Below are 27015 nucleotides of genomic sequence, written 5' to 3' on the forward strand. Positions count from 1 at the left end.
CATCACTAGAGGCACTGTGCCACCATCACTAGAGGCACTGTGCCACCATCACTAAAGGCACTGTGCCATCGTATCGGTGCGTCCTGGACAGCTGGTTTAATGCTCATATATCCAAGCGCCCTGACGCAAGGCGCTGACGCATGGCCTGACGCAAGGCGCTGACGCATGGCCTGACGCAAGGCGCTGACGCATGGCCTGACGCAAGGCGCTGACGCAAAGACTGACGCAAGGAGCTGACGCAGTCACATACGTCCTCTGACCACATATACATTACATATGCAACTCGCGATTTTCCGGTGCAAATTAATTTTGTTCATGTTCTAACATAAGAGAATTCTAACTTCGAGAATTAGTTGAAGCAGGACCTCTGGTGGCACTCGAGTAACTAGCCAGAGACGGCGGACAACACTCACTCGAGGGGTTAAGTCAAGCGATAGGTCCAGGAATAGGAGAACGAGGCCGTACACAACCGCTCAGCACGGAGGCCGGAGCCCATCTGAAGACCCGGGTCGTCTGGGGCTCTTCTGCCCCGCTCAGACGCGTTGCCACATGTCGTAAGGATAACAACATTTAAATCATTTATTTAGGCTTCGAATTGGGCGATGGTCGTTGTGTGTGGTTGTTGGGTGGTGGGTAGTAGGTGGGGTGAGTGGTAGGGGGGTGGTAGGGGGGGCTGGTGGGGTGGTGGGGGTGGTAGTGGTGGTGGTGTTAGGCAGCGTGGTGAGGTGGTGGTGGTGCTGCCTCTACTGTTATGAGGGAGGAGTGGTAGTTACTCCTTCATTACCAACCATTCTGCCCCACACTTCCTGCCCCAACAACCACTTTCTTCCCCAACCACACTCCACCAACCACACTCCACCAACCACACTCCACCAACCACTCTCCACCAACCACACTCCACCAACCACTCTCCACCAACCACACTCCACCAACTCCACCAACCACACTCCACCAACCACTCTCCACCAACCACACTCCACCAACCACTCTCCACCAACCACACTCCACCAACTCCACCAACCACACTCCACCAACCACTCTCCACCAACCACACTCCACCAACCACTCTCCACCAACCACACTCCACCACAAACACAGAGCTTGCAACAGTGTCTGCAAGAGTGGGAGTCATTAGAATATTAGCGTTCACACTGTGCTTGTTCTGTTGCAGGTCGGCGTTCGATCCCCCGATGGCCCAAGTGGTTGGGCAGCGTTCATATCCGTCCTCATATACCAGCTCCTGGTCCCCATACCCTGGTTGGGTCACCCTACTGGCTTATTGGTGCTTTACCCTCATAGTTACCTCACCTGGCCCCTCCCTCATGAAGTCATCACTCCTCATCACCATCACTACTACACCATCACCACCAACACTCACCATCAGCTCCAAAACTCACACATCTCACCTGTAATGAGAGAGAGATGAAGAGTGAGACACAAGGTAAGGTATTAATTACTTGACTGATACAGTCAGTAGTTCAGTCAGCAGTACAGTCAGTAGTTGAGACCTCCTATAAACAGGACCACATATAAACAGGACCACATATAAACAGGACCACATATAAACAGGACCACATAAACAGGACCACATATAAACAGGACCACATAAACAGGACCACATATAAACAGGACCAGGGATATAACCACCACACAGGACTACCACTCATGCCAGGTTGTTAAGCTTAACACAGGACTTAGGCGAGACAGTTACGGTCTTGTGAGCTGCCTCGTATGGACCAATAGGAGCTGCCTCGTATGGACCAATAGGAGCTGCCTCGTATGGACCAATAGGAGCTGCCTCGTATGGACCAATAGGAGCTGCCTCGTATGGACCAATAGGAGCTGCCTCGAATGGACCAATAGGAGCTGCCTCGTATGGACCAATAGGAGCTGCCTCGTATGGACCAATAGGAGCTGCCTCGTATGGACCAATAGGAGCTGCCTCGTATGGACCAATAGGAGCTGCCTCGTATGGACCAATATGAGCTGCCTCGTATGGACCAATAGGAGCTGCCTCGTATGGACCAATAGGAGCTGCCTCGAATGGACCAATAGGAGCTGCCTCGTATGGACCAATAGGAGCTGCCTCGTATGGACCAATAGGAGCTGCCTCGCATGGACCAATAGGAGCTGCCTCGTATGGACCAATAGGAGCTGCCTCGTATGGATCAATAGGAGCTGCCTCGTATGGACCAATAGGAGCTGCCTCGTATGGACCAATAGCAGCTGCCTCGTATGGACCAATAGGAGCTGCCTCGTATAGACCAATAGGAGCTGCCTCGTATGGACCAATAGGAGCTGCCTCGTATGGGCCACTAGGAGCTGCCTCGTATGGACCAATAGGAGCTGCCTCGTATGGACCAATAGGAGCTGCCTCGTATGGACCAATAGGAGCTGCCTCGTATGGACCAATAGGAGCTGCCTCGAATGGACCAATAGGAGCTGCCTCGTATGGACCAATAGGAGCTGCCTCGTATGGACCAATAGGAGCTGCCTCGAATGGACCAATAGGAGCTGCCTCGTATGGACCAATAGGAGCTGCCTCGTATGGACCAATAGGAGCTGCCTCGCATGGACCAATAGGTGGGGGAGCAGCTGGTAAAACAATACATGGTGTCAGCAAGGCGGACAGTCCGCCAGCTGTCAGAACTCTCCAACCAGTAACTAGCATTAGGTTACTACTGTGAGCTTTGAGGGGAGGAACATAGTGGCCTATTATCTACCACAAATGTCAAGCTTTAGCTCCTGGGCCCGCTCAGTCACGTTGTGTAACCCACCAGCCGTAAATCTGTGTTTTTTAAGCGTATTTTATCGATAATAACCAGCTTCCTTAACTGTTAAATAATGCATATTATGTTTTTGCTTGTTCTGTAACGCGGCCAGAGCCTAGAGGAAGGCGAACTGGATGTTCTGACAGGCGTCAAGGGTAGCCAGGGAGGTGTAGAGGTTGGCAACACACACACACACACACACCACACACACTCAACATACATGTACACCTTTATACACACACGACGCACAAAACACACATAAAACCACACATACACACACTCTAAAACTCTCGTACAATATACAACACTACACCAAACACACACACACACAACATTGATGCCAAACATGTGCCTGGTGTCGACCCCCACATGGACAGGTGTCTGACACGAACAATATACTAGATAGGTATGTACAGGGGTTTTGTGGGCCAGCGCTGGTGGTGGTTTAACAGCTTGTGGGGGTTAGGATGAGGCATAGTAGGTAGCATCCCTCCCAGTTGTCTACACTGTCTACCACTGTTGGGAACGACAGGTGTGCCTGGGAATGACAGGTGAGGCGGTCAGAGGAGCAGATGAAGCTTCCGCACTCCTCCCAGCCCTGACCTTCGACCTCTGAAACCACAGTGAGAGTCCCACAGAGAGAGTCAGAGAGTGAGAGTCCTACAGAGAGAGGCAGAGAGAGTCCTACAGAGAGAGGCAGAGAGAGTGAGAGTCCTACAGAGAGAGGCAGAGAGTGAGAGTCCTACAGAGAGAGGCAGAGAGAGTGAGAGTCCTACAGAGAGAGGCAGAGAGAGTGAGAGTCCTACAGAGAGAGACAGAGAGAGTGAGAGTCCTACAGAGAGAGGCAGAGAGAGTGAGAGTTCCACAGAGAGAGGCAGAGAGAGTGAGAGTCCTACAGAGAGAGACAGAGAGAGTGAGAGCCCTACAGAGAGAGACAGAGATAGTGAGAGTCCTACAGAGACAGGCAGAGAGAGTGAGAGTCCTACAGAGAGAGGCAGAGAGAGAGTGAGAGTCTCAGAGGGACACAGAGCCAGGATTCATCCAGGATTTACGTGCACATTTACTAAGCCTGTGCATCTTTCCTTAAGGTGGCTGTTGTTCACTAAACAGTTTATGAGCTCCGAAGCACAATAAGGTTGTTTATAACAATAATAACCGTGGAAACATTCCAAGATCACATAATGTTCACTCAATGTAAACAAACCAGTCATTATTGAAGATAATGCTTTCTTTATTATAATTACTGAAGATACGATAAGATGTAGAGGTTTCGTAAGTAGATGCGTAAATGCTTGATGAATGCTAGCCCAAGTACACAAATGAACCCAACATACTAACAAGAAATAACACACACACACACACACACACACACACACACACACACACACACACACACACACACACACACACACACACAGGTGGAAACTTAGTACCCACATGAGCCACAGAGACGTTAGAAAGAATTTTTTCAGTGTCAGAGTAGCTAACAGGTGGAATGCACTAGGCAGTGATGTGGTGGAGGCTGACTCCATACACAGTTTCAAATGTAGATATGATAGAGCCCAGTAGGCTCAGGAACCTGTACACCAGTTGATTGACGGTTGAGAGGCGGGACCAAAGAGACAGAGCTCAACCCCCGCAAACTCAACTAGGTGAGTACACACACACACACACTCAGTCATATATGTAGGATACCGTGTACATAACCCAAGTGCACATCAACGTTAACACCTGTTGAGAGACGGGACACAAGAGCTGAAGCTCGACTATCGCTAGAGACAACTTAGTGATTGAGAAAACGTTATGAGATAAAACTCATATCTCTGTTGCAGGATCCAGCCTTCATGTACCTCGATTAGTCACAATAAACACCATTAAATCTGGCCAGTACTTGAATGGGTGGCCGCGCGAAGAGCCTCTTCCAAGGAGCCCCTTGATAAGCGTAACAGGCTACCTGTCCCCGATAATGATGTACCAGAATGCAGCAGTGTTCCATGAGATAATATTTGAGTCACTCCAAAAAGCGTCTGAATATAAGTCATTTTCTTTGGAGCGACACAAGTGTGTGCGGGGACTCCTGTAAACTTACCCATCGTGTAAATGTAATTATATTAATTTTCTGACATCTTGGTTTGGCCAGTCTTTAGGGCGAGTGGTAGCCAGTCTTTAGGGCGAGTGGTAGCCAGTCTTTAGGGCCAGTGGTAGCCAGTCTTTAGGGCCAGTGGTAGCCAGTCTTTAGGGCCAGTGGTAGCCAGTCTTTAGGGCGAGTGGTAGCCAGTCTTTAGGGCGAGTGGTAGCCAGTCTTTATGGCCAGTGGTAGCCAGTCTTTAGGGCCAGTGGTAGCCAGTCTTTAGGGCCAGTGGTAGCCAGTCTTTAGGGCCAGTGGTAGCCAGTCTTTAGGGCCAGTGGTAGCCAGTCTTTAGGGCCAGTGGTAGCCAGTCTTTAGGGCCAGTGGTAGCCAGTCTTTAGGGCGAGTGGTAGCCAGTCTTTAGGGCCAGTGGTAGCCAGTCTTTAGGGCCAGTGGTAGCCAGTCTTTATGGCCAGTGGTAGCCAGTCTTTAGGGCCAGTGGTAGCCAGTCTTTAGGGCCAGTGGTAACCAGTCTTTAGGGCGAGTGGTAGCCAGTCTTTAGGGCTAGTGGTAGCCAGTCTTTAGGGCCAGTGGTAGCCAGTCTTTAGGGCCAGTGGTAGCCAGTCTTTAGGGCGAGTGGTAGCCAGTCTTTAGGGCGAGTGGTAGCCAGTCTTTATGGCCAGTGGTAGCCAGTCTTTAGGGCCAGTGGTAGCCAGTCTTTAGGGCCAGTGGTAGCCATGCCGAGCCTGAGGACAGGGGGAGAAGATGGCCGCCTACACATGCTAAATGCCTTAACCACCCGACACATGTTTCGTGTAACTTACACAACACTCACTTACATACAGATCCCAGAGCGGAGTCTTGGCTGGCTGCCACGGTATCCTCCCTGGAGTGCCACGCTGGGTAAATATATACCTGTGGTTGGGTCCACTGACCTATGGGGGGTGGTATTTAGTACTGTGTGAGGAATACTAATGTTAATCTTGGCATCTTGACTAGCACCTACCACTAATTGTCGCCAGTAGTGGTTGTAACAAGTGGTGGTGGTAATATTACTGGTTGTTACAAGGGGGAGGGAGGGGGGGGGGGCCTCAGTGGGCCTTGTGACCTCCACATCAGGAGACAACACTTATCCTTTCAGACCACGTGGATCATCGGGGACTCGAGCTCGGGCCTGTACAGTAGGAGACGGCTGCCCTACCGACCAAGCCACGGGCACCCACAACAAGGAAGGCTCTCAGACCACCAGCAAGATTTACACAGAGTTGTGCTCTAAAATCACCTCTTTAAAGACCCCTACTTTGCTTACCTTTTGACTTCCATGTGTACAAAGTTTCTCAAAGGTGTGTGTGTGTGTGTGTGTGTGTGTTTACTAGTTGTGTTTTTTTTTTTTTTTTTTTTTTTTTTACGGGGGTTGAGCTTTGCTCTTTCGGCCCGCCTCTCAACTCTCAATCAACTGTTTACTAACTACTTTTTTTTTTTTTTTTTTTTTTTTTTTTTTTTTTTTTTTTCCCCACACCACACACACACACCCCAGGAAGCAGCCCGTGACAGCTGACTAACTCCCAGGTACCTATTTACTGCTAGGTAACAGGGGCACTTAGGGTGAAAGAAACTTTGCCCATTTGTTTCTGCCTCGTGCGGGAATCGAACCCGCGCCACAGAATTACGAGTCCTGCGCGCTATCCACCAGGCTACGAGGCCCCGTGTGTGTGTGTGTGTGTGTGTGTGTGTGTGTGTGTGTGTGTGTGTGTGTATACACCATACACTATGGAAGACGGCAAGTCCTCCGCCACAGCCTAACAAATCAATAATACCCATTTCGGGATATTTTTTCACGAAGGTCCCAGGGAGACATTACGGGTTGTGGACCCTAAGTGGCCTAAGCCATTTACCGGGGGGGGGGGGAGGACTTACGGATAAAACTGTTTTGTGGGGTAGGGGGGAGGGGGGGGGTGGTAGAACTTAAGCCTACAGGCAAACCTTTTCTGAATTATAACTCTGGATAATTACATATTTCCACGGCAATTTAGGATAATTACCCGCTTGTTAGTGGAGGTCACGGTAAGGTGGTCGGGTAGATGCTTGGGCCGGAGGCTCCACTAAGAAATTAAAAACAATACCATATATATATATTTGTACATTTCATTCACTTTGGCCACTAGGTGACTCGAACGTGTGTCCCCCTTGACGTGGGAGGCGGATGCTGTACAGACTATGTAGTCTGCTCTATGTGACCAAGGTGACACTGGCAGTATGTTGTGTTGTTTTAGATTCGCTACTCGGAACAAGAAGTTGGAAGTAGCACGGGCTATGGTAAGCCCGTGGTGGACTTACCTGGCACAGGAGCGGGGCTGTAACTGGCACACACTGGCGGTAGCCTGGTACACAGTTTATATGACTCGAGGCGGGGTAGTGCTAATTCTTCTCTGCTCCAGTGCTAGTTTGTTTTGGTCATACTTTGTGTACGAAGCTTCACTTGCAAGTACAGGTCCAAGACTGACGGAGGGTTTGGAGTCCGACTTCCCACGTGAAGAAATATGGCGGCTTTTTCTTTATCTCTTGTATGGCGATTTCTTCTAATTCCATTTCTTCAATGTGATGTGATGGCTTCAGTCTCTGTTCTATTTCTTCACTCTCCCTCTTTAAAGTTTTCTTGTTTTTTTTTTGTAAGGATAGTTGTGCTTGCTTAAGCATTTCCGTTATTTTCTCCTTCTGTAGTGACGTCTGCATTCTTTCTAAGCTAAACCTGTACATCTTTTCTCAATCTTTGGCAGCTTTGTTTACAATTATTAAACAGTTAATGAGCCCGGAAGCACCAGGAGGCTGTTTATAACAATAACAACAGTTGATTGGCAAGTTTTCATGCTTGTAAACTGTTTAATAAATGTAACCAAAGCCGTCAAAGATTGAGGAAAGATGTACACGTTCGTAAGTACTTGCGTAACTGCTTCGTGAATCTGGCCCCAGAGCTGGAGGTATACCGAGGGCCTGTGCCGCCTCAGTTAACGACTACGGTGAACTATTATCTGGTTCATAGCATTATACTCATCTAATGATGGTAGTTGTCTCATTATTGTTGCGGCTCAGTCGTGCACAGAGTGTGCACACTGGCAAGGGCTCCTCACAAATGTCTTACTTATTTTCTCTATGTTCTCTTTTTTTTGCGTCTGTAGTGTTGTTGTGTTCTCTGTTCTTTGTATTGTTTATATTACTTCCTACTTCTCTGTTTACCTTCTGGTCATTGTGTATGGAAGGTGCGGGTGTTGCCGTGGGCACACCCGTGACCCTGGTGGTGGGGGTGAGGGGCCTCCCAGCCCTCTCTCTTGACCTGACTTAACCCATTATTCTCTGGACTGTCTACACCTCCCCCCTCCCAGGCTATGCCTCCCACTCTACAGTTACTCTCTTACTCTCATCTTCCCTTCACTCTTGCTTACTGTCCTTAATCTCACCCTTAACCTTAACTTGCTCTGACCCCTTGACTTATGTCCATCTCTTGTAATTGAACCATATACCCCAAGACAAAGGCCACTTGCTGCTAGTGGTACTTCATGTTCTCAGCTTGAGATATCTTCCTCACAGTGGGTCATGACCACTACCAGTAGACCAGGTTCATCCCCCCCTCGGCCATCTCGCTCGTGGCGACCTCTACCCGGTGGCTTACCAAGTTCTCCTCCTCAACTTTCACTAACTTTGTTCCCCACGTTTCTTTCCCAGCACTGAGGGGTGGGAGGGGGGGGGGGAGTTGATTCTCAATCTCTCCGCAATTTAGGTTGCCCATTAGCAGTTTACCTCTCATTCAGTATGTTGCTATCGTTGTTCTTTGCAACTGATGTATTGGAGTCGTGATATCGCTGTCTAGATCTCCTGTTGCTTGCTCCCGAATTTCCCAGTCATTCTTACCTTTCCTTGAGGTTACCTTGAGGTGCTTCCGGGGCTTAGCGTCCCCACGGCCCGGTCGTCAACCAGGCCTCCTTTCTCAATTCCTGGTATCCTTCCCCACCTCTCTGGAAAATTGCATTCAATATCATATTGCTCGACTTTGTTTCCACGATACCAATAATATCCAGATCTTTTTTCTCCGACTCGTACTTTGATTCACTCTGCTTTATTTGTAACTCTGTCGGCATTGGTGTGTGATTACCTCTAAGGGTCCTCTCAGACACCTGTTGCTTGAGTTCTCAGAGCACTGATGTTTATTGGTGTCTGCTGATGTGGGGCGTAATGTGATGTGTGTGTGTGTTAGCGTGAGCGTGTGTGTGTGTGAGCGGGAGGGGTGAATACTCTGGAACTTACACAGTTTTCATATAGTCAGGGGGCTCACAGGGGCAGGGGTACCAAACCCACTTTTCTCGCTGCTGTACGTGCTCACAGTGAGCTATTCTTAGTAGTGGGGGGGGGGGGGGGAGGGGGAAGAGCGCGGCGGCGTGGAGGGTAATTGAGAGCGGCCGCCGTCCTGTTCAACAACTCCCAACTCTCAACTTTCTAGCACATATTAATATTGGCTTTAAACTCGGTTTTTAGCACGTGCTTTCTACTGTGGGAGATGTGTTGTGTGTGGTGGTGGTGTGTGGTGGTGCAGGTGATGGGGGTAGTGTGTGGTGGTAGTGGTGTGTGGTGGCAGTGTGTGGTGGTAGTGATGTGTGGTAGTGGTGATAGTGTGTGGTGGTGTGTGTGTGAGTGGTGATGATTCCCCCTGATTCTTTTAACCCATCAGAATCAGGAAAGGAATCAGATAGGATTACACACTCGCTTCCTGCAGAGGTCCGCGTTCGAGCCCCCGATGCCCAAGTGGTTAGGGTCACCGTACCTACTCTACCATGGGCTATGTAGTTACCATGGCTTAGCGCTCTCTCCTCATAACGACCTCTGGCTGTGACAACGACCAGAATAACATGGTTCACAGCCCTAATGACCGAATCACCAGCGCTGAAGGGTAATTACCCGCTCTGATGACCTCTACAGGGCTCAGTAGAACACGACCATAACTGAGCACTCCCACGGTGACACAAGAGTAGTGTTGACTCCCATGGCTCCCTCCCATCTATCCCTCCCACATAAAACACAGTCTTAACCCCTACACTGCGGGCCTTACGATAGACACTCTTGTGACTAACGATCCTACACTGTTGGCAGCTCTGCCGTACCATTGAACACAACAACGGCCGTTGGTGGTGGTAGTGAGCTGTCACTACCACCACCAGCGTCCTGGGAGAGGTCGTTACAGCCCACACCAACACCTGTTATTACAGATTCTCTCCCTTGAACAGCTGCTGGTCAGGTGGAACGACCCGGGCCAGGGTGTGAACGCATACACTCACAATCTTGCCGTGTATCTGGTGAGGGATATACCTGATCAACCAGGCGTCAGACGTCAGGCTGCGAGCAGCCGCGTCTAACACCCTGGTTGATCAGTCCAGCAACCAGGAGGCCTAGTCGACGACCGGGCCGCGGGGACACTAAGCCCCGGAAGCACCTCAGGGTAACCTCAAGGTAAGGGAATATTGCGGCCGTGGGACCGGTATACAGCAGGTATACTTGGAGGTAGGACCAGCTCATCGTGGTCCAGTCGGTTGTGTGTGTGTAGGGGAGGAACACCAGGGACGACAGTTCGATCCCGTCCTACTGCCTCAATTAGTCTCTCAACAACTTGCTCTTTTCTGCTATCTTGAGGTTGTCTTGAGATGATTTTGGGGCTTTTAGTGTCCCAGCGGCCCAGTCCTCGACCAGGCCTCCACCCCCAGGAAGCAGCCCGTGACAGCTGACTAACACCCAGGTACCTAGTTTACTGCTAGGTAACAGGGGCAGAGAGATGATTTCGGGGCTTTAGTGTCCCCGCGACCCGGTCCTCGGCCAGGCCTCCACCCCCAGGAAGCAGCCCGTGACAGCTGACTAACTCCCAGGAGTAGTAGGGATGACACCGCACAGGGGATCTTTTTTGGGGGGGAGAAAAAATCCTCTGTGTGAGTCAGGGTTTTCAGGTTCCAAAATCCTCTGTGTGAGTCAGGGTTTTCAGGTTCCAAAATCCTCTGTGTGAGTCAGGGTTTTCAGGTTCCAATATCCCCCGTGTGAGCCAGGGTTTTCAGGTTCCAATATCCCCCGTGTGAGTCAGGGTTTTCAGGTTCCAAAATCCTCTGTGTGAGTCAGGGTTTTCAGGTTCCAAAATCCTCTGTGTGAGTCAGGGTTTTCAGGTTCCAATATCCCCCGTGTGAGTCAGGGTTTTCAGGTTCCAATATCCCCCGTGTGAGCCAGGGTTTTCAGGTTCCAATATCCCCCGTGTGAGTCAGGGTTTTCAGGTTCCAAAATCCTCTGTGTGAGTCAGGGTTTTCAGGTTCCAAAATCCTCTGTGTGAGTCAGGGTTTTCAGGTTCCAATATCCCCCGTGTGAGTCAGGGTTTTCAGGTTCCAAAATCCTCTGTGTGAGTCAGGGTTTTCAGGTAAATTTTGTCAGTCACAGATTTTAGAAGTTGTTAAAAGTTCTTATAATGAAAATAATATCATACGAGTTTGTTAAGAGTTCTTATGATGAAAATAATGTCATACGAGTTTGTTAAGAGTTCTTATGAAAATAATGTCATACGAGTTTTGTTAAGAGTTCTTATGGGATTCTTACTTAGAAACTAGTATATTGCTATATATCTGAATCATTTCACTGTCTTCCCACTCGTACATCACACCCCTCCCTCCCCCCCTTACCTCACAATCTCTCGCCGCACCTGTGTTTACTTTAGCCGGTCAGCCAGACGCCGCATGCAGGTCACCTCTTAATCTTATCTTATCTTCTCCATAATATCTGGACCGTCCCTCTCCTTCATATTGTTCATTCATAGTTCCTTTTCATTAAACTAGTCAGTTTTACATATATAAACAAAGTCAGGGTCTAGCTCATGTTCCCACCTTAGTTTTACTAATACATCTTCTTTAGTATCCAATCATTTTCTTCGAGATTTAAAACACAGCTATTTCAAACGTATTAAAATACAATAATTTTGTTATCGAGCTCCAGCTCCTATCCCCCGCTTTAGTCCCTCTAAAATTTAAAAATAATCATATTTCAAACGTAGTTCAATACAGTAATTTAGTTACCGAGCTCCAGCTCTTGTCCTCCACCTTAGTTCCCTCGCACATCTTCGTTAATACCTAATCAAATTCCCTGAAATTTTATCCCTCTGTATTTCAGACACAGTAAATAAGATCAAGTCAGTTACTGAGCTCCAGCTCTTGTCCCCCACCCTTCTTCCCCCTCAAGTCTTTGTTAATATCCTATCAATTCCCCTTAAATTTTTACCCTCTGTATTTCAGACACAGTAAATAAGATCAAGTCAGTTACTGAGCTCCAGCTCTCATCCCCCACCTTACTTCCCTCTCGTGTCTTCGGTATTATCCTATCAAATTCCCTGAAATTTCTACCCTCTGTATTTCAGACGTAGTTTAGTAAATCCAAACAATGATCAAACTCTAGCTCTTGTCCCCCAGCTTAGTTCATTTGTACAAGATCGTTAGTAACAGATCAATTTTCCCCGAAATTTAAAGCAGACATACTTCAAAGTTAGTAAATAAGATCAAGTCAGTTACTGAGCTCCAGCTCTCGTCCCCACCTTAGTTTTGCAGGGGTGTTTGGGCAAAATGTGACCCACCGCTGCTTTCAGTAATCAGCATATTTTTGGTATAAAAAGTCAGAATTTCAAACTGCGAATAGGTGCAGAGCCAGAATTTGGGTCAAAAATATGTCTCAAGTATCGAATTTGGGATGAGGTACTTTAACAGAATTTTCTCCTACAGATCTATTCCATTGTATGCTAAATCTGATTTCTTTATGATCACTGTTCCCTAGGTCATTCCCTATTTTGATGTCCTTAATTTATGTTTCAGGCCCAGACAGGCCCGAGTCCAGGTCCGAACAGACCCGGGTCCAGGTCCGGACAGGCCCGGGTCAAGACCCAGACAGGCGCGGGTCCAGGCCCGGACAGGCCCGGGTCCTGGCCCGGAGAGGCCCGGGTCCAGGCCCGGACAGAATAGGGTCCTGGCCCAGAGAGGCCCGGGTCCAGGCCCAGAAAGGCCCGGGTATAGACCCAGAAAGGCCCGGGTATAGGCCCAGAAAGGCCCGGGTATAGGCCCAAAAAGACCCGGGTATAGACACAGAAAGGCCCGGGTCCAGGCCCAGAAAGGCCCGGGTATAGACCCAGAAAGGCCCGGGTATAGGCCCAGAAAGGCCCGGGTATAGGCCCAAAAAGGCCCGGGTATAGACACAGAAAGGCCCGGGTCCAGGCCCAGACAGGCCCGGGTATAGGCCCAGACAGGCCCGGGTATTGGCCCAGAAAGGCCCGGGTATAGACCCAGAAAGACCTGGGTATAGGCCCAGAAAGGCCAGGGTATAGAACCAGAAAGGCCTGGGTATAGACCCAGAAAGGCCCGGGTGTAGACCCAGAAAGGCCCGGGTATAGACCCAGAAAGGCCCGGGTATAGGCCCTGAAAGGCCCGGGTATAGGCCCTGAAAGGCCCGGGTATAGACCCAGAAAGGCCCGGGTATAGACCCAGAAAGGCTCGAGTATAGGCCCAGACAGGCCCGGGTATTGGCCCAGACAGGCCCGGGTCCAGGCCCAGACAGGCCCGGGTCCAGGCCCAGACAGTTCCGGGTCCAGGCCCAGACAGGCCCGGGTCCAGGCCCAGACAGGCCCGGGTCCAGGCACAGACAGGCCCGGGTCCAGGCCCAGACAGGCCCGGGTCCAGGCCCAGACAGGCCCGGGTCCAGGCCCAGACAGGCCCGGGTATAGGCCCAGACAGGCCCGGGTATTGACCCAGACAGGCTCGGTTCCAGGCCCAGACAGGCCCGGGTATAGGCCCAGACAGGCCCGGGTATTGGCCCAGACAGGCCCGGGTATAGGCCCAGACAGGCCCGGGTATAGGCCCAGACAGGCCCGGGTATAGGCCCAGACAGGCCCGGGTATTGGCCCAGACAGGCCCGGGTATAGACCAGGACAGGCCCGGGTGTAGACCCAGAAAGGCTCGGGTATAGACCCAGAAAGGCCCGGGTATAGGCCCAGACAGGCCCGGGTCCAGGCCCAGACAGGCCCGGGTATAGGCCCAGACAGGCCCGGGTCCAGGCCCAGACAGGCCCGGGTATTGGCCCAGAAAGGCCCGAGTATAGGCCCAGACAGGCCCGGGTATTGGCCCAGACAGGCCCGGGTCCAGGCCCAGACAGGCCCGGGTCCAGGCCCAGACAGGCCCGGGTCCAGGCCCAGACAGGCCCGGGTCCAGGCCCAGACAGGCCCGGGTCCAGGCACAGACAGGCCCGGGTCCAGGCCCAGACAGGCCCGGGTCCAGGCCCAGACAGGCCCGGGTCCAGGCCCAGACAGGCCCGGGTATAGGCCCAGACAGGCCCGGGTATTGACCCAGACAGGCTCGGTTCCAGGCCCAGACAGGCCCGGGTATAGGCCCAGACAGGCCCGGGTATTGGCCCAGACAGGCCCGGGTATAGGCCCAGACAGGCCCGGGTATAGGCCCAGACAGGCCCGGGTATAGGCCCAGACAGGCCCGGGTATTGGCCCAGACAGGCCCGGGTATAGACCAGGACAGGCCCGGGTATTGGCCCAGAAAGGCCCGGGTGTAGACCCAGAAAGGCTCGGGTATAGACCCAGAAAGGCCCGGGTATAGGCCCAGACAGGCCCGGGTCCAGGCCCAGACAGGCCCGGGTATAGGCCCAGACAGGCCCGGGTCCAGGCCCAGACAGGCCCGGGTATTGGCCCAGAAAGGCCCGGGTATAGACCCAGAAAGGCCCGGGTGTAGACCCAGAAAGGCCCAGGTATAGACCCAGAAAGGCCCGGGTATAGACCCAGAAAGGCCTGGGTGTAGACCCAGAAAGGTCCAGAAAGGCCCGGGTATAGGCCCAGACAGGCCCGGGTCCAGGCCCAGACAGGCCCGGGTATAGGCCCAGACAGGCCCGGGTCCAGGCCCAGACAGGCCCGGGTATTGGCCCAGACAGGCCCGGGTCCAGGCCCAGACAGGCCTGGGTATTGGCCCAGACAGGCCCGGGTCCAGGCCCAGACAGGCCCGGGTCCAGGCCCAGACAGGCCCAAGTATAGACCCAGAAAGGCCCGGGTCCAGGCCCAGACAGGCCCGGGTCCAGGCCCAGACAGGCCCGGGCCCAGGCCCAGACAAGCCCGGGAATTGGCCCAGACAGGCCCGGGTCCAGGCCCAGACAGGCCTGGGTATTGGCCCAGACAGGCCCGGGTATTGGCCCAGACAGGCCCGGGTATTGGCCCAGACAGGCCCGGATCCAGGCCCAGGTCCAGGCCCGGGTCCAGGCCCAGAATGGTCTGGGTCCAGGCCCAGACAGGCTAGGGCCCAGGCCAAGATATGCCCGGGCCCAGGCCCAGACAGGCCCGGATCCAGGCTTTGAAAGGCTCGGGTCCAGGCCCGAAAACTCCCGGTTCCAGGCCCAGAGAGGCCCGGGCCCAAGCCCAGACAAGTCCGTGTCGAGGCCCAGAATGGTCCGGGTCCAGGCCCAGACAGGCCCGGGCCCAGACCCAGACATAAAAGTCGGAATTTTTAACTGCAAATACGTGCAGAGAGCCAGAATTTGGCTCCAAAATATGGCTCAGGTATAATATATTCAACAAATACGTCAAAAACACAATAAACTACATCTGAAAGGTTAGGTTAAGGGGTTGGGGAATAAGAACATATGATAGAACCTACTAAATACAACTTATGAGCAACTTGATGAACTTTAACAAATAACCCTTGATCTGCAAAAATGACCATTTGAGAAATATGCCCTTGAAACGAGTAAATTCCAATATATAACAAAAATCCTTTGAAATGGTTAAACACCTAATCTTAAACAAATAACACTTGAAATGCAAAAATGTCCATTTGAGAAATTAACCCTTGAAATGAGTAAATGAATATGAGACAATGATTGACGAAACACAAAAGACAAGCAGGAATAATTATGTAAGTTAGGTTAAGCAGGTTGCAGAGAACATGCTGGGACGTGTAAAGGATTGAGAGAGATTGTAAGGGTTGGTACCAAGATGCGCGGAAAACATGCTACAACATGTAAAGTAGAAAAAGCGTAGTGAGTTGGGCGGTGAACACGCTAGGACTTGTAATGGATGGAAGGAGTTGGGCATATTTACATATGAATCATGTTTAAATAAGATAGGGGACACAGTAATAGTTGTTTATGTCTTGTATAAAATGGAAAGAACTAGAGAATATGTAAGACTAAGTACTGATCTGAACCTACAGAGAATATGCTATGAACGGGGAAAGAACGCAAATTAACAGCTACATTTAAATTTATGAGACTTGGATGAGACAGAGGAATGTGACAGGGGATGAAAGATAATTACACAGGTTGGGGTTATGTGAGTACTCAGATAAAGAGTTAGGCTGGAGAGGGACTTGATTGAATATATTTATGTTCAATGATCTAAGGCTGAGGAAATGGAGCTTGGCTAATGCCCTGATTAATTTTACTATGTTAGAAGTAAGGTGATCTTAAATCTCAGGTGATTTAGTTGGAAATAAAGAACTTGTACAAATGAACTAAGCTGGGGGACAAGAGTTGAAACTTGATAACTGAACTGGTTTTTATTTACTATGTCTGAAAATGTAGTTGGGATGTTTAAATCTCAGGGGGATTTGGACTGATAGAAATGAATTTACAGGAGTGAACTTGAACAGAGGACAAGAGCTAGAGTTTTATAATTGTTTACATCATATTTACTATGTCTGAAATACAGAGGGTAAAAATTTCAAGGAAATTGATGGGTTATTTACAAATATACGAGAGAGAACTAAGGTGGGGACGAGAGCTGGAGCTCGATAACTGTTTTGATCTTATTTACGGTGTCTGAAATACAGAGGGTAAAAATTTCAGGGGAATTGATGGGTTATTTACAAATATACGAGAGAGAACTAAGGTGGGGACGAGAGCTGGAGCTCAGTAACTGACTTGATCTTATTTACTAACTTTGAAGTATGTCTGCTTTAAATTTCGGGGAAAATTGATCATTACTAACGATCTTGTACAAATGAACTAAGCTGGGGGACAAGAGCTAGAGTTTGATAATTGTTTGGATTTACTAAACTACGTCTGAAATACAGAGGGTAGAAATTTCAGGGAATTTGATTAGGTATTAACGAAGATGTGCGAGGGAACTAAGGTGGAGGACAAGAGCTGGAGCTCGGTAACTAAATTACTGTGTTGAACTACGTTTGAAATATGATTATTTTTAAATTTTAGAGGGATTGGACTGTTAGTAATCATTATACGACAGGGGACTAAAGCGGGGGATAGGAGCTGGAGCTCGATAACAAAATTATTGTATTTTAATACGTTTGAAATAGCTGTGTTTTAAATCTCGAAGAAAATGATTGGATACTAAAGAAGATGTATTAGTAAAACTAAGGTGGGAACATGAGCTAGACCCTGACTTTGTTTATATATGTAAAACTGACTAGTTTAATGAAAAGGAACTATGAATGAACAATATGAAGGAGAGGGACGGTCCAGATATTATGGAGAAGATAAGATTAAGAGGTGACCTGCATGCGGCGTCTGGCTGACCGGCTAAAGTAAACACAGGTGCGGCGAGAGATTGTGAGGTAAAGGGGGGGGAGGGAGGGGTGTGATGTACGAGCGGGAAGACAGTGAAATGATTCAGATATATAGCAATATACTAGTTTCTAAGTAAGAATCCCATAAGAACTCTTAACAAAACTCGTATGACATTATTTTCATAAGAACTCTTAACAAACTCGTATGACATTATTTTCATCATAAGAACTCTTAACAAACTCGTATGATATTATTTTCATTATAAGAACTTTTAACAACTTCTAAAATCTGTGACAGACAAAATTTACCTGAAAAACCTTGACTCGCACAGAGGATTTTTTCTCCCCTCCCAAAAAAATCCCCTGTGCGGTGTCATCCCTACTACTCCCAGGTACCTATTTTACTGCTAGGTAGCAGGAGCTGCTTCTCTCAGTTGCTCACCAGGTGCTGCGCCTCTCTTATACCAGAGGCGTCGCTAACACTGACGAAACCTGTACATCTTTCTTCAATCATGGCCACAGTTGTTTACGTTTATTTAAATGTTATGACCTCGGAAGCATTAAAAAGTTGTTTACAAGTGTAAACTTGTAAACAGGAGAGTCCAGAAGCTACAGTGTGAGGCAGGGGAGAGTCCAGAAGCTACAGTGTGAGGCAGGAGAGAGTCCAGAAGCTACAGTGTGAGGCAGGAGAGAGTCCAGAAACTACAGTGTGAGGCAGGAGAGAGTCCAGAAGCTACAGTGTGAGGCAGGAGAGAGTCCAGAAGCTACAGTGTGAGGCAGGAGAGAGTCCAGAAGCTACAGTGTGAGGCAGGAGAGAGTCCAGAAGCTACAGTGTGAGGCAGGAGAGAGTCCAGAAGCTACAGTGTGAGGCAGGAGAGTCCAGAAGCTACAGTGTGAGGCAGGAGACCGTCATTATGCCAGGCCTCAGTAATCATGCGTGACGGACGGCCGGTCTCACTCTATCATCACAATACATTATCCCAAACCTACGGCAGGTTATGTTGAGCTGTGTGTAGCAACGGTAGGGAGGCAGGGAGGGAGAGGGAGAGGGAGAGGGAGAGAGGGAGAGAGAGAGAGAGGGAGAGAGAGAGAGAGAGAGAGAGAGAGAGAGAGAGAGAGAGAGAGAGAGAGAGAGAGAGAGAGAGAGAGAGAGAGAGAGAGAGAGAGAGAGAGAGAGAGAGAGAGAGAGAGAGAGGCAGGTCAGCACAAGAGCGGGGCAGCATCACACAAGACTGGCCACCTCACAGCTCTCGTGGCTTGTAGGTCGCTCTCGTGAGTATCCTGGTTTACTCCGGTCTACACCTGGTGCTTTACTCTCCTCTCCCACATTTGTTTCAGGTGTGTAGTTTACTTCTGTGTCCTGGTGCTAGATTCACGAAGTTACGCAAACACTTACGAACCTGTACATCTTTTCTCAATCTTTGGCGGTTTTGTTTACAGTTATTAAACAGTTAATGAGCTCGGAAGCACCAGGAGGCTGTTTATAACAATAACAACAGTTGATTGGCAAGTTTTCATGCTTGTAAACTGTTTAATAAATGTAAACAAAGCCGTCAAAGATTGAGGAAAGATGTACACGTTCGTAAGTGCTTGCGTAACTGCTTCGTGAATCTGACCCAAGGGGGAGTCTGAATGTTTGGTCTATCTTCCACTATGGTTCTGTGGTTCAATAACAGAACCTCGGTGCGTTCTTACATGGTTCTTGGCGCCGTCTAAGACCTCCTGGACCCCTACACAGTTTTAAAGTCTGTTCTTATCCGGACTACGAACTTAAAATATAAACTGAGGAGAGTGTATTAAAATATTGCTGAGAGCACCCGAGCCCCACTGTGGTTACTGAGGCAGCTTCCTCAGATGCTGAGGAAAGATTACTCTTAAGATGAGAGGAATCATCTTGCTGTAGAAGCTCCGTAAGTCTCCACAAATGCTAGGTAATTATGAGGATGGAGCACCAAGTCTATATATATATATATATATATATATATATATATATATATATATATATATGTATATATATGATGCCCAACCGTTTGACCATCGGGGATCGAGCACCAACCTTGCACGACAAATGAGAGACAGTCCCAGTGGGCCAAAGTAAAGTTCATTCCCAGGGTTTGCGGTTCACTCCCAGGGTCCGTGGTTCACTCCCAGGGCCTGTGGTTCACTCCCAGGGCCTGTGGTTCACTCCCAGGGTCCGTGGTTCACTCCCAGGGTCCGTGGTTCACTCCCAGGGTCCGTGGTTCACTCCCAGGGTCCGTGGTTCACTCCCAGGGTCCGTGGTTCACTCCCAGGGTCCGTGGTTCACTCCCAGGGCCTGTGGTTCACTCCCAGGGTCCGTGGTTCACTCCCAGGGTCCGTGGTTCACTCCCAGGGTCCGTGGTTCACTCCCAGGGCCTGTGGTTCACTCCCAGAGTCCGTGGTTCACTCCCAGGGTCTGTGGTTCACTCCCAGGGTCCGTGGTTCACTCCCAGGGTCCGTGGTTCACTCCCAGGGTCCGTGGTTCACTCCCAGGGCCTGTGGTTCACTCCCAGAGTCCGTGGTTCACTCCCAGGGTCTGTGGTTCACTCCCAGGGCCTGTGGTTCACTCCCAGAGTCCGTGGTTCACTCCCAGGGTCTGTGGTTCACTCCCAGGGTCTGTGGTTCACTCCCAGGGTCCGTGGTTCACTCCCAGGGTCCGTGGTTCACTCCCAGGGCCTGTGGTTCACTCCCAGAGTCCGTGGTTCACTCCCAGGGTCTGTGGTTCACTCCCAGGGGTCTGTGGTTCACTCCCAGAGTCCGTGGTTCACTCCCAGGGTCTGTGGTTCACTCCCAGGGTCTGTGGTTCACTCCCAGGGTCCGTGGTTCACTCCCAGGGTCCGTGGTTCACTCCCAGGGTCCATGGTTCACTCCCAGGGTCCATGGTTCACTCCCAGGGTCCATGGTTCACTCCCAGGGTCCATGGTTCACTCCCAGAGTCCGTGGTTCACTCCCAGCGATCATGGTTCACCCTCTTGGAACCACGTGGGATTTACCTTTGCCCAGAAGCCGCTACCCACATTATTTACCAGTTGGCTACCTTGTGGTGGTTCCCGGGGTCACTGGCCCCGCTGGCCGGCTCTCTGGCCAGACCTGGTCAACCCGACTGTTCGGGCAGCCGCCTGACTCCACTCCGCTGGCCGGAGTCTGACTCCGGCCAGCTGGGGCATCGTATCACCCACCTCTGGTTTGGCTGAGGACGGCTGGTGTGGTGTTGTCCCAGCCAACATGTTGCTAGGTGCTTGCTGAGGACGGCTGGTGTGGTGTCAGAGGGCGCGATATTGAGGACTCCGCGGCCCATCCCAGCACCCTAAGCCAATACCCGCGGCTCCAGTGACAGACATCATGGATACAAATCTGGATTAAATAATTAAGCTGAGTCAGACATCAAGGAACCTTTCATATGTGACCAAACAAAGGTCGGTGAAGAGGCAGGATCAAAAAAAGGTCTTACGTCGCGTGTTTCAAAGAAACAGACGAATCCGTCAAAATTTACAGACGATTTTCTAAAAAGAAACTCCAGCAGGAAATTAGAGAAGCGGTTGAGGAGTTAAGGCATGACGCCAGGAAGTGTCTGGTAGCTGACCCAGACACTTCCTAGTGTTATCTTGGTCATCATAGTGTTATCTTTATCATAATGTTGCTATTATTCACGGCCGTCCAGGTGAGTTATGGACCCCTTGTCTTCACACAATGTAGGGAAGCTACCATTGTTCCAGGAGCCGTCTGCTGCAGCTACCATTGTTCCAGTAGTCTGCTGCAGTTAGCATTGTTCCAGGAGCCGTCTGCTGCAGCTACCATTGTTCCAGCAGTCTGCTGCAGCTACCATTGTTCCAGCAGTCTGCTGCAGCTACCATTGTTCCAGCAGTCTGCTGCAGCTACCATTGTTCCAGCAGTCTGCTGCAGCTACCATTGTTCCAGCAGTCTGCTGCAGCTACCATTGTTCCAGCAGTCTGCTGCAGCTACCATTGTTCCAGCAGTCTGCTGCAGCTACCATTGTTCCAGCAGTCTGGTTGAATATAATTATCAGTCAGAAAGAAGAAAGAAGAAACCAGCTGCATCGCCAGAAAGAAGAAAGAAGAAACCAGCTGCATCGCCAGAAAGAAGAAAGAAGAAACCAGCTGCATCGCCAGAAAGAAGAAAGAAGAAACCAGCTGCATCGCCAGAAAGAAGAAAGAAGAAACCAGCTGCATCGCCAGAAAGAAGAAAGAAGAAACCAGCTGCATCGCTCAAAACCACTCACCATCTGAGTGGTTGTTCAGGACCCTGAACAACCAATCCTGAACCATCTAGGATCATCCAGAACTTTGAAGAACTACTCAGGGTCACGCAGGACCAATCAGAACAATCCAGAACCCTCCAGGACCATCCAGGACCATCCAGTCTCACTCAGAACCATCCGGTCTGACTAACAACCATCCAGGATCATCCAGAATGACCCTTAACCGTCCAGCCAAGAACCGTACAAGCAGGAATCAGTTAAGACGAACTAGGACCAGTAAATGCCTCGCTCACCCGCGGGCGGTCAGTAGTTAGAGTAAGTTATATGTATGAAGGAACTACACCTGTAGACCAGCCCTCACCTGTAGACCAGTCCACACCTGTAGACCAGTCCACACCTGTAGACCAGCCCTCACCTGTAGACCAGCCCTCTCACCTGTAGACCAGTCCTCTCACCTGTAGACCAGCCGTCACCTGTAGACCAGTCCCTCACCTGTAGACCAGTCCCCTCACCTGTAGACCAGTCCTCTCACCTGTAGACCAGCCCTCACCTGTAGACCAGCCCTCACCTGTAGACCAGTCCCCTCACCTGTAGACCAGTCCTCTCACCTGTAGACCAGCCCTCACCTGTAGACCAGCCCTCTCACCTGTAGACCAGCCCTCACCTGTAGACCAGCCCTCACCTGTAGACCAGTCCCTCACCTGTAGACCAGTCCCCTCACCTGTAGACCAGTCCTCTCACCTGTAGACCAGCCCTCACCTGTAGACCAGCCCTCACCTGTAGACCAGTCCCCTCACCTGTAGACCAGTCCTCTCACCTGTAGACCAGCCCTCACCTGTAGACCAGCCCTCACCTGTAGACCAGCCCTCTCACCTGTAGACCAGCCCTCACCTGTAGACCAGCCCTCACCTGTAGACCAGCCCTCACCTGTAGACCAGCCCTCTCACCTGTAGACCAGCCCTCTCACCTGTAGACCAGCCCTCACCTGTAGACCAGCCCTCACCTGTAGACCAGCCCTCTCACCTGTAGACCAGCCCTCACCTGTAGACCAGCCCTTACCTGTAGACCAGCCCTCTCACCTGTAGACCAGCCCTCTCACCTGTAGACCAGCCCCTCACCTGTAGACCAGTCCTCACCTGTAGACCAGCCCTCTCACCTGTAGACCAGCCCCTCACCTGTAGACCAGCCCTCACCTGTAGACCAGCCCTCTCACCTGTAGACCAGTCCCTCACCTGTAGACCAGCCCTCACCTGTAGACCAGCCCTCACCTGTAGACCAGCCCTCTCACCTGTAGACCAGCCCTCACCTGTAGACCAGCCCTCACCTGTAGACCAGCCCTCTCACCTGTAGACCAGCCCTCACCTGTAGACCAGCCCTCACCTGTAGACCAGCCCTCTCACCTGTAGACCAGCCCTCACCTGTAGACCAGCCCTCTCACCTGTAGACCAGCCCTCACCTGTAGACCAGCCCTCTCACCTGTAGACCAGCCCTCTCACCTGTAGACCAGCCCTCACCTGTAGACCAGCCCTCTCACCTGTAGACCAGCCCTCTCACCTGTAGACCAGCCCTCACCTGTAGACCAGCCCTCACCTGTAGACCAGCCCTCTCACCTGTAGACCAGTCCCTCACCTGTAGACCAGCCCCCTCACCTGTAGACCAGCCCTCACCTGTAGACCAGTCCCTCATCTGTAGACCAGCCTTCACCTGTAGACCAGTCCCTCACCTGTAGACCAGCCTTCACCTGTAGACCAGTCCCTCACCTGTAGACCAGCCTTCACCTGTAGACCAGTCCCTCACCTGTAGACCAGCCTTCACCTGTAGACCAGTCCCTCACCCGTAGACCAGCCTTCACCTGTAGACCAGTCCCTCACCCGTAGACCAGCCTTCACCTGTAGACCAGTCCCTCACCTGTAGACCAGCCTTCACCTGTAGACCAGTCCCTCACCTGTAGACCAGCCTTCACCTGTAGACCAGTCCCTCACCTGTAGACCAGCCTTCACCTGTAGACCAGTCCCTCACCCCAAGGATCAATACAGCAGGAGTGCCCCCCCCCTTATACAACAACAACACCCAAAATGTTGTTGTTGTTAAAGATTCGCTACCTGGAACATAAAGTTCCAAGTAGCACGGGCTATGGCGAGCCCGTAGGCCTTTAGGAGGACGTAGACACCCAAAAGGTCACCACCACCACCAACTCTGAGGTCACAAACCTTTACGTACCTGAAAAGTAAAAAAAAAATATATGTAAACATATGTGACTACAGATAATGAACACATATGCATCTACTAATATAAAACACATGACTCTAAGTACATAAACCTAATATTAAATAAACCGTTAAGTAAACAATTATGTAAATTTATCCGCTGCATATAACTAAAGTAACTTATACAAGCAGTTATAAAAACCTAGTTTAATTACCGTTATTCCTATAAATTAAAAAAAAATAAAGTGTAATATTAATAGACTTTATTAAGTAAGACCAATAATAACCCGTTTAGAAAACGCACACACACACACACACACAGACAGTGGTGCCAACCCGGCCGACGACGAGCTGGTAGCCCAGGCTAGCAAACCACACGCGATATATATACACAGTTTCAAATGAAGATACGATAGCGGCCCAATTGGCTGTTGGGGAACTATACACCCCCAGTTGATTGGCAGCTGAGAGGCGGGACCAAGGAGCCGAAGCTCATTCTCGTAAGCAGACAATTAGGCGAGTATATGATGTTGTATCGTTGAGTATCGTTCAGTATCGTTAAGTATCGTTAACGTTGGCTCCTGGGGACATGGAGAGGAGCTCAGTATTGTGGATAATTCGAAACTTATAGAAAGATCATTGTAGGGGTTAGTTACGTGTCCACTCTCATTGTAGGGGTTGGTTACAGGTCCACACTCATTGTTGGGGTTGGTTACAGGTCCACACTCATTGTAGGGGTTGGTTACAGGTCCACACTCATTGTAGGGGTTGGTTACAGGTCCACACTCATTGTAGGGGTTGGTTACAGGTCCACACTCACTGTAGGGGTTGGTTTAAGGTCCACACTCATTGTAGGGGTTGGTTACATGTCCACACTCATTGTAGGGATTGGTTACATGTCCACACTCATTGTAGGGATTGGCTACAAGTCCACTCTTATTGTAGGGGTTGGTTACAAGTCCACACTCATTGTAGGGGTTACAAGTCCACACTCATTGTAGGGATTGGCTACAAGTCCACTCTCATTGTAGGGGTTGGTTACAAGTCCACACTCATTGTAGGAGTTAGTTACAAGTCCACACTCATTGTAGGGGTTAGACACCAGATCACCACCCGCACCAGGACCACCAACCACCAACCAACCCACTTAACCCATCAACCAGGAAGTGAAAAAAGTTCAAAGATCGAAACAATTAATTATTTTTATTTCCAAACATTAGAGCTTGGAGAAGCGAACTATCAATGATGGTGCTGGAACTTGTGTTAATGGGCGTGGGCGGGTACCTCGGGGCCTACGCCGCCCAGAAGCTGCAGGACAACCTGCCCCAGGTGCCAGGGCCCGTCACCCTGGCCCTGGCCTTCAAGGACCTCTTCACTCAGGGCCCCGCTCAGGGCCACGCCTCACCCGAGGCCACCAAGAGGGTTAAGGTCGTCACCAAAGGGACCCGTAACTAGAACGACATCCTGTGGCTTGGGACGACCACACGGGGGTGCAAAACGCGACCTAGGAGACCCAGAGGGCCACCAGGGCGACCCAGAAGGCCACCAAAGCGACCCAAAGGGCCACCAAAACCTCCCAGAACGCCGCTCGTCAAACTAAGTCACCAGAGACCTCGCCCGCCGTCGCCAAGGCGTTTATGAACGCCGCTTGAGAACCTCAGCGGTTGTTGAACGCCACCAAGAGGGCTGAGGCTTCCGTGAACGCCACCAAGAGGGCTGAGGCTTCCGTGAACGCCACCAAGAGGGCTGAGGCTTCCGTGAACGCCACCAAGAGGGCTGAGGCTTCCGTGAACGCCACCAAGAGGGCTGAGGCTTCCGTGAACGCCACCAAGAGGGCTGAGGCTTCCGTGAACGCCACCAAGAGGGCTGAGGCTTCCCTGAACGCCACCAAGAGGGCTGAGGCTTCCGTGAACGCCACCAAGAGGGCTGAGGCTTCCCTGAACGCCATCATGGTAGCTCAGACAGCCACAACTTGATCATTTTTTTTTACAGACCCTAAATAATCCTACCGTCCAGCCCAAGTCCTGGACGGTAGAGCGACGGTCTGGGTTCATACAGGTCGGCGTTCAATCCCCGACCGTCCACTAAGTGGTTGGGCACCATTCCATCCCTCCCCCGTCCCATCCCAAATCCTTATCCTGACTACTTCCCAGTGCTATATAGTCGTAATGGCTTGGTGCTTTCCCTGGCGACTGTTATGATACTGTGTTAGGGGTTAACACAGTACTGGTACTGGTGGTGGTAGTTGTGGTTACAGTACTGGTACTGGTGGAGACACTGGTAGCAGTGGTGGTAGTGGGTGTGTCAGTAGGTGTTGTTGGTAGTGGTGATGGTGGTAGTGGTGATGGTGGTAGTGGTGATGGTGGTAGTGGTGATGGTGGTAGTGGTGATGGTGGTAGTGGTGATGGTGGTAGTGGTGATGGTGGTAGTGGTGATGATGGTAGTGGTGGTGGTAGTTGTGGTGGTAGTTGTGGTGGTAGTGGTGATGGTGGTAGTTGTGGTGGTAGTTGTGGTGGTAGTGGTGATGGTGGTAGTGGTGATGGTGGTAGTGGTGATGGTGGTAGTGGTGATGGTGGTAGTGGTGATGATGGTAGTGGTGGTGGTGGTAGTGGTGATGGTGGTAGTGGTGATGGTGGTAGTGGTGATGGTGGTAGTGGTGATGATGGTAGTGGTGGTGGTGGTGGTAGTGGTGGTGGTAGTGGTAGTGGTGGTGGTAGTTGTGGTGGTAGTTGTGGTGGTAGTGGTGATGGTGGTAGTGGTGATGGTGGTAGTGGTGATGGTGGTAGTGGTGATGGTGGTAGTGGTGATGGTGGTAGTGGTGATGATGGTAGTGGTGGTGGTGGTGGTGGTGGTGGTGGTGGTGGTAGTGGTGGTGGTAGTGGTGGTGGTAGTGGTGGTGGTAGTTGTGGTAGTGGTGGTAGTGCAGGTTTTCTGCTGAACTATTCCTATGGTAATTAAGGTCGTCGTTAGTAGCTGTTGTTGTTGTTAGCGGTGTACGTTAATAGTTGGTGGTAATTATAGGGAATTAGCCAGGGGGGGGGGGTAGTTAGGGTGTAAACGATGCCCAGGAGGGGGGGTGGGGTGGAGAGATGGGGAGGGGGGTGTGGGGGGTTTTAGGGAGAGGGGGGAGGGAAAGGTAGGAGGGAGGCTGGTGGGCACTCAA

The 27015-nt window shown here is 50.7% G+C and overlaps 1 protein-coding gene across 3 annotated transcripts in view; it reads right to left on the minus strand.

Annotated features, from left to right (window-relative positions):
* The window catches only part of LOC123773344 (ankyrin repeat and BTB/POZ domain-containing protein 2), a 198588-nt gene that overhangs the window by 48021 nt on the left and 123552 nt on the right, over window positions 1-27015 (minus strand). The window contains exon 1 of one of the 3 annotated variants that reach the window (XM_045767007.2): window positions 414-548. The exons of the other annotated variants lie outside the window; for them this stretch is intronic. The gene's annotated coding sequence lies outside the window, so the exon portion shown is untranslated. Of the gene's footprint in view, window positions 1-413; window positions 549-27015 lie in introns of those variants that run through there. 3 annotated transcript variants of the gene reach the window in all.

This window comes from Procambarus clarkii, chromosome 89 (assembly GCF_040958095.1).
Source record: "Procambarus clarkii isolate CNS0578487 chromosome 89, FALCON_Pclarkii_2.0, whole genome shotgun sequence".
Classification (NCBI taxonomy): domain Eukaryota; kingdom Metazoa; phylum Arthropoda; class Malacostraca; order Decapoda; family Cambaridae; genus Procambarus; species Procambarus clarkii.